This window comes from Aquarana catesbeiana, linkage group LG03 (genome assembly GCF_042186555.1).
Source record: "Aquarana catesbeiana isolate 2022-GZ linkage group LG03, ASM4218655v1, whole genome shotgun sequence".
Lineage (NCBI taxonomy): Eukaryota > Metazoa > Chordata > Amphibia > Anura > Ranidae > Aquarana > Aquarana catesbeiana.
This window is the reverse complement of record NC_133326.1, coordinates 569,700,771-569,709,285: the sequence shown is the minus strand read 5'-3', so window position 1 is coordinate 569,709,285 and position 8,515 is coordinate 569,700,771. Positions and strand designations below refer to the sequence as shown.

The window sequence follows — 8,515 nt, the reverse complement described above, 5'->3', positions numbered from 1 at the left end:
AGCCGGGGAGAGCGTCGTGTCAACATCGGAAGAAGAGATGAAGAGAAGGAGCGGCGAGACAGCGGCGACAAGACAGCGGCAGCAGACCGGGCCCCTCGCTGGCAATAGAGCTGGAAGAAGATAGCAGCGGGGCCCGGGAGAAGAGGCGGAACACCAGGAGAAGTCGGAAGAAGATACCGGAGCTGCCCAATAAATTAATTTTGAAACCTGTGTACTGTGGTTTTTTTTATTGACACTTCCCTAGGTGAATGGGTAGGGGTACCATGTACCCCATACTCATTCACATAGGGTGGGGGGCCGGGATCTGGGGGCCCCCTTATTAAAGGGGGCTCCTGGATTCCGATAAGCCCTCCGCCCGCAGACCCCGACAACCAACGGCCAGGGTTGTCGGGAAGAGGCCCTTGTCCTCATCAACATGGGGACAAGGTGCTTTGGGGTGGGGGGCCGCAGCGCGCCCCCTCCCCCAAGGCACCAACCCCCCCATGTTGAGGGCATGCGGCCTGGTACGGTTCAGGAGGGGGGGGGGGCTCGCTCGTCCCCACCCCCATTCCTGTCCGGCCGGGCTGCGTGCTCGGATAAGGGTCTGGTATGGATTGGGGTTGACCCCCACGCCGTTTTTATCGGCGTAGGGGGTTCCCCTCAAGGTCCATACCAGACCCAAGGGCCTGGTATGCTCCTGGAGGGGGAACCCATGCCGGTTTTTTATTTAAAATTTGGCGCGGAGTTCCCCCTCAAGAACATCTGAGCACAAGTCGCGTGCCGAAGTCGGATCATGCAAGACGGCAATCCGACTTTGATCCGACTTCAATGATAGTCAATAGGCTGAAGTAGGATCAAAGTCGGACCAAAGTAGTACAGGGAGCATTTATAAAGTCGGAACGACTTGTGTCGGACCAGTTAGGACGGCTCCCATAGGGAAACATTAAATTTCACACGTCATGCGACATGAGCTCCCAATGTCGGAGCGTTTGTCGGACCAGTGTGAACCCAGCCTTACTGCTCCAAATCACTCATCAGATCTCCCAATCAATGTTGTTACAGACAAACCTTGTTGTACCACCTAAGACATACCTCCCAACTTTTGAACTTCAGAATGAGGGACACTCAAAAAGAATGAAGAGCTTCCATTATAAATGGTTTTGCATGAACTATGGAAGTGTGCGTTACACAATGTGCAGAAGGATTCAGGAGTCCATTACGCACAGAGTTCAGGAACGCATTACGTGCAGACTGAAGGGCTCAGGAATGCACTATGTACAGAGTGCAGGGTTCAGGAGTACACTATGGACACAATGCAGAGATCATGAGTTGGGCACTATGTACACAACGCAGAGATTAGGAGTGCACTATGTACACTGTGGAGGGATCAGGAGGGCACTGCATACACAGTGGAGGGATCAGGAGGGCACTACGTACACAGTGGAGGGATCAGGCATGCACTACGTACACAGTGGAGGGCTCAGTTGAGCATCATGTACACAGGGGAGGGCTCAGGAGGGCACCACGTACACAGGGGAGGGCTCAGGAGGGCACTATGTACACAGGGGAGGGATCAGGCGGGCACTACGTACACAGGGGAGGGAACAGGAGGGCACTACGTACACAGGGGAGGGATCAGGAGGGCACTACGTACACAGGGGAGGGATCAGGCGGGCACTACGTACACAGGGGAGGGATCAGGCGGGCACTACGTACACAGGGGAGGGATCAGGAGGGCACTACATACACAGGGGAGGTATCAGGCGAGCACTGCGTACACAGTGGAGGGATCAGGCGTGCACTATGTACACAGTGGAGGGCTCAGTTGAGCATCATGTACACAGGGGAGGGCTCAGGAGGGCACCACGTACACAGGGGAGGGCTCAGGAGGGCACCACGTACACAGGGGAGGGCTCAGGAGGGCACTATGTACACAGGGGAGGGATCAGGCGGGCACTACGTACACAGGGGAGGGAACAGGAGGGCACTACGTACACAGGGGAGGGATCAGGAGGGCACTACATACACAAGGGAGGGATCAGGAGGGCACTATGTACACAGGGGAGGGATCAGGAGGGCACTACGTACACAGGGGAGGGATCAGGCGTGCACTACGTACACAGTGGAGGGCTCAGTTGAGCATCATGTACACAGGGGAGGGCTCAGGAGGGCACCACGTACACAGGGGAGGGAACAGGAGGGCACTACGTACACAGGGGAGGGATCAGGAGGGCACTACATACACAAGGGAGGGATCAGGAGGGCACTACGTACACAGGGGAGGGATCAGGAGGGCACTACGTACACAGGGGAGGGATCAGGCGGGCACTACGTACACAGGGGAGGGATCAGGAGGGCACTACATACACAGGGGAGGTATCAGGCGAGCACTGCGTACACAGGGGAGGGATCAGGAGGTAACTACGTACACAGTGGAGGGATCAGGCGGGCACTACGTACACAGTAGAGGGATCAGGCGGGCACTACGTACACAGGGGAGGGATCAGGAGGGCACTACGTACACAGTGGAGGGATCAGGCGGGCACCACGTACACAGGGGAGGTATCAGGCGAGCACTACTTACACAGGGGAGGGATCAGGAGGGCACTACATACACAGGGGAGGTATCAGGCGAGCACTACGTACACAGGGGAGGGATCAGGCGGGCACTACGTACACAGTGGAGGGATCAGGCGGGCACTACGTACACAGGGGAGGGATCAGGAGGGCACTACGTACAGAGGGGAGGGATCAGGAGGGCACTACATACACAGGGGAGGGATCAGGAGGGCACTACGTACACAGGGGAGGCATCAGGAGGGCACTACGTACACAGTGGAGGGATCAAGCGGGCACTACGTACACAGGGGAGGGATCAGGCGGGCACTACGTACACAGTGGAGGGATCAGGTGGGCACTACATACACAGGGGAGGGAATAGGAGGGCACTACGTACACAGTGGAGGGATCAGGCGGGCACTACGTACACAGGGGAGGGATCAGGAGGGCACTATGTACAGAGGGGAGGGATCAGGAGGGCACTACGTACACAGGGGAGGGATCAGGAGGGCACTACGTACACAGGGGAGGGATCAGACGGGCACTACGTACACAGGGGAGGGATCAGGAGGGCACTACGTACACAGGGGAGGGATCAAGCGGGCACTACGTACACAGGGGAGGGATCAGGCGGGCACTATGTACACAGGGGAGGTATCCGGCATGCACTACTTTCACAGGGGAGGGATCAGGCGAGCACTACGTACACAGGGGAGGGATCAGGCAGGCACTACGTACACAGGGGAGGGATCAGGCGGGCACTACATTCAAGAGTCCTTGTTACTAAAGTGTGGTGAACATAGGTTTAGTAGAATGCCACCAGACAATATCCTGTCATTTTTCAATACATTCTTCTTCTATTGTGACACCAGCAACATTTATGTTAAAGATGATGGATGGACAGAACACTCAGACATCCCAGATTATTTTCTCCCTGTCAGAATCTCTGTAAGTACCATATGACTTGTGCTGGCAGGAAGGAATACAGTCTGTCTGTGTTCTGTATGCCCCACACACAATCTTTATCACAAATCTTGCTGGTGTCAGTATACAAGCCAGGAGGGAATGGTTGAACGATTTTGTTCTCTGGAGCTCCATGCTGGCAGCAGTGCAGGGTAATACAACTCACTGTTTGTCAGTGATGGGGCTGAGGAATCTGTCTGCTTCTTACAGTGTGTTCCCCATAGCAGGCTGTGTTCTCTCCTCTCTCTCTCCCCCTTCAATGCAACTGCCGACATCTCCTCTTCTTAGAAGTCAAAGAAGGCGGGCTAGGTACAGTGTTTCCCATTGGCTGAGGAGGCAGAAGAGAGATTGTATATCAATCCGCCTCTGAAATCTTCATGCCGGTGTTCTGCCGAGAATGTTCCTCTCGGCGGATAAGGACCCCCCCTGTACTGCGTAGGCGCAGCGATTGCGCAGTACAAGCCGCCGGAAATAGCCGAAGCTGAATAGCTGTAAGTCAGCTGTACATGGCGCCTGTAACAGGGCCCCTCGTGGGCTCGCTTCACTCGCCACGCTTCGGGCACGGCCTCGCTTCGCTCGCCACGCTTCGGGCACGGCCTCACTTCGCTCGCCACGCTTCGGGCACAGCCTCGCTTTGCTCTGCACTTTTTTATTCTGCCTCTATGTCCACTTGGATGGTGGGGCTTGAACCTGGACTCAGGGCGCAGGCGCGTGTACAGCTGACTCAAGGTTTTCAGCTTTGGCTATTTTCGGCGGCTCCGTAGTCGTTCGTACTGCGCAAGCAATGCGCCTGCGCAGTACACTGGGGTCCTTATCCGCCGGGGGAACTTTCTCGGCAAGACACCGGGTCTAAGTAAAGATCATGGGGTTATGCGGCCAGGCTGCTGTATCCCTCCACAAGAAAAAATAATATATGTCCCCAGTTTCCAGGCAGCAATAGAGGATATGCAGGCAATGACATAAAAAAAAAAAAAAAACACAGTAACATCTGCAAATACTAACATAAATTTTGGGGGTGCTTAAAGAATTTTTGAGGTACCTTGAAGTAAAAATGCCTCACTCCCTATGCGGTGAATGCTTGACAGAGGGGCGGGTCTGGGTAGCAGTCCCGCCCACACCCGACATCACAGCTCGGATCTGACAGCTGCAGTCTCTCATGGGGGCTGCACAGTGCACACCCAGCCATCTTGCTCACCAATCCCTGGCTGTTCTGAATGTGTACACTGCTGCAGGTCCTATTAAGCTAGAAGGCAACATTAATCAACAGAATAATGCGGGACAAACTCCCTGCACAGTGGGACAGACTTGTAAATGCGGGAAAGTCCTGCTCAATCCGGGACAGTTGGGAGGTATGCGTAAGATCAAAATGAGATATCCATAGTGCTCTCTGTATAAACTCAGTACATTTTATTTAAATCCAAATGTAAAACTACTCACAAGTGAAGCACTGTAATCCCAGTGCTAAGAATGAAACCGTTTGCTGCAAGCATATCTCACAGAGACTGAGTGGAGGGTGGACCTGAACACGTCAGCAGGAGCCACCCTCCACTCAGTCTCTGTGAGACATGCTTGCAGCAAACAACTTCATTCTTAACACTGGGATCACAATGCTTCACTTGTGAGTAGTTTTAATTTTGGATTTAAATAAAATGTACTGAGTTTATACAGAGAGCACTATAGATATCTCATTTTGATCTTACCTGGTACAACATGGTTTGTCTGCAACAACATTGATTGGGAGATCTGATGAGCAGTGGAGCAGTGGGTGTGTAATGTGAGCTGGAACTCTGGAAAACATTTTTACCTCTTTAACCCCTTGTGAGGGGAAGGCTTTTGTAGACCTATCTGTTAGTTCAGTAGGTCCACTGTGCAAGGTGAGCGGCCTGTACTTCTGTCGGTGGTGGTATTTTCACAAATCTGCACCAGATTGAAAACCATCTTTACCAGCACAAGTGCTTACAGCTGAAGACTTTATCTGCCTTATTCCCTATTTACTCATTTATATGCATGGACTTTCTCTCTGAAGTTTTTAGATTCATACATTTATTAATCCTTAGTGATTTAGTCTAGTTTTATTTAGTGCTGCACTATTTATGTTTTTAAAAGTTTACTGAGGATTTGTATTTTTGACCTTGAGTGCTATAGCAGCTTTTTAGGTTAGGATATTTGCTTGCGCTGATTGATCACTATTTATTTTTGATTGCAGGTCCCTGACTTGGCACTTGCTGAAGTTTTCCCACTTCTTCACCGTCCCCGGCTGGCAAGAAGTCTGTTCTGGTACTGGCCTCAGCTTACTCACAATGGTCTCCGGTAGCAAGGTGGATGGTCTCTTAGTGGCAACAGCTTTCTGTCTACCTCCGACCACAACTGGCTCCCCGGCCGGCAGGACTGTTACTTCTGGTTGGACTACAAGCCCGCAATCCCAACCCTACGCTGCTTTTCCTGCTCCTGGATAGGCCCTCAGACAGCCTAGCAGCCAGATGTCCCCGGGATAGGTCTTAGGTTTCTGGCCTATCAGCCTGGGGCAATACAACACACGTTCACCCAGACAGCCGTTCGGGTGGCACAGAACCCCTATCACCTGACTCCACCCAAATAAATAGGTTCTCCCAGCAGGCCAAGGGACCCAAGAAAATCCCTGCCCATTGGCTGAGACACCCCATTCATTCCTAATCTGTCCTTGCAATGCCCTTGTCTTACCTAATGTCACCAGATACCAGGCCAACTAGCAACAGAAGAGAGAAGTGCAGCAATTGCAGAATTAGGGCAAAATCAATTGACCTCTGTAGAATAATTATATTAATTTGGCTTTATAATCAAGATCTGTAAGTATGCAGTCTGGGTTCCCTTTTATGCTTTGACTTTGAAAAAGCTTACTCAGCTCAGCATAAGACAAATCTTGAAATAGCTAGGTTGTGTGCATGTCATTTTTGTAACAGTTGTTCTACATGTGCTGAGTTAATGACTAAGGTCAGTAGGTCAGTGATTTCACAGATAAGAATATACTCAGTATATTTGTCATAAACTTTATTGTAAAGATCTTTTTAAAGGTAAAAACATATTATCCATAATATAGTTAGTTATTTGATATAGTTATTTAATTAGTTAGTTAGATTGAGTTTGTGTGAAGTAGTATATATTTATATATGTATCCAATTATAGTTTAATATGCATTTGTAAGGTTTGGTACAGAATTGCATTTCTGTAGTTTAAAAGATATCCATTACAAGAATTTGGCCATTTGGAAAGGTCATTCACCTTGAGTTTTTTATAAGAAACTGTTGTGTGTTACTGACAATCAAAGAAGTTTAAGAGACGTGTCAGCTGTTGGCAAAGAGAATATTTAGAATAATCACGAATATGATCATTTCATATTTAGTTCTAGCCGTATATGGCTATGACTTTAGTCTGCTGACTAGTTGATTTGAAATAGTATAAAAACAGAGTGACACTTCACTTCAGGACACACGACACACATCATACACACAACACATGTCCTACACACACACACACAGAAGGACGTCATTACTTTTTCACATACACAAAGAAGAACACACGCATTCTTACTCTACAGAAGACATTTCGTTTACATTAGGCCTAAATACAGCCTACCTCACAAACAGCTGCTAGAGTGGACATCTCTCTGACATAGAAAAGCACAAACGGAGCTGAGACATCTCTTGAACATTCTTGATACAAGATTTTGTTCCTATTTATTTTTGTTTTACTACATCAAGCTGTAAGAAGAATTTAACTTTGTATATTTTCAAGTTGTTGCCAAGTGTGACCAAATAAACTCACACTTTGTTTTAAGACAGCCTGGCTACTGAACTTTTGAACAAAACGCCTAAGACACTGTTGACATAACACGTGTCTGAGAGGAGAAGGTTTTTACACCCTCTCTATATTTTTACAACCTCCTATCAATTGGCCAAAGCAACTATCACTTAGCAACTAAATTTAATATCAACCCTGCCTAAACTTCATGGTGCTACACATACGTAACAATACGCCCACAGGGGGCCAAGTTTGCCTGCACAAACTTTGGATGCAGATGTATTCCTTGCATCCCCGTGCAGGCAGTGACATTGCTGTCTATTGGGATGCAGTAACTGCTTGGACACAGCCTCTGATCCAAATGTGACATTTTGTGCAGTGCAGTGATAGGGTTGAAATAATGATTTAGAGTTCTACTTAAATTGTTTGTGCCTTTTCATTTATCAATCTGTATCTAGATGGAATTTGAACCTTTGGTGCTGATAACACCAAGGTCGCGGGTCCTTATATGAAATACTGATAACAACGCTGCTTGTAAAAAAGCCTATAAAAGACCTTTGAAAGAAGTAAAGGGCGCAGTCCTTCATTTGCTCCGGACTGTGACACAGACATATCTGACTCCGTGTCATTATTCTTATAGAAGCAATAATTTGACAAAGCAATATAAACTATAAGCAACTTATTTAAGAGTTGCCCCTAACATTAGGTACATGGCCCCAAGCATTGTTACCCTAGAACAGGAAGTGAGTTGAGGGAAAAACGGAAGACTAAGCCTGGGTTCACAATGTAGCGATGCGGGAACCGGCGCGATTCCAGCATCTCTCCCGCAGAGAGTCTTCTGTAAACCGCTGCGGGTGTCAATACAATGTTAATGACCCCACCAGATCGGTTCACAGATCGCAGTGTGAACTGTGGATTCGGACAGGAATTGGATCACATGGGCATACGATCCGATTCAAGTGCAGGGAAAAAAAAGTCCCTGCACCTTTTTTTGTGCGAATCCAATGCGAGTTCAGCCATACAGTTTGCACAGACATCGCATGTGATCGGTGCAGCAGTGCAGGTACGAATCACATGCGATGTCTATGTTCATTATAGTGTGAACCCGGGCTGAAGGAAGAATTAACCTGGAAAGAAATGAACAACCAAATGTTATTTAGCTATCCAACTTCAGTGCAAGGAAATAATGTGTGTATATATATATATATATATATATATATATATATATATATATATA

The 8,515-nt window shown here is 48.8% G+C and overlaps 1 long non-coding RNA gene across 1 annotated transcript; it reads left to right on the top strand.

The window, feature by feature from the left end:
• The first annotated feature begins 5,031 nt into the window (after positions 1–5,031).
• On the top strand, positions 5,032–7,889 carry LOC141134649 (uncharacterized). Its single transcript, XR_012243255.1, has 2 exons — positions 5,032–5,119; positions 5,708–7,889. It is a non-coding gene; the product is annotated as an uncharacterized lncRNA (long non-coding RNA).
• The last annotated feature ends 626 nt before the right edge of the window (positions 7,890–8,515 follow it).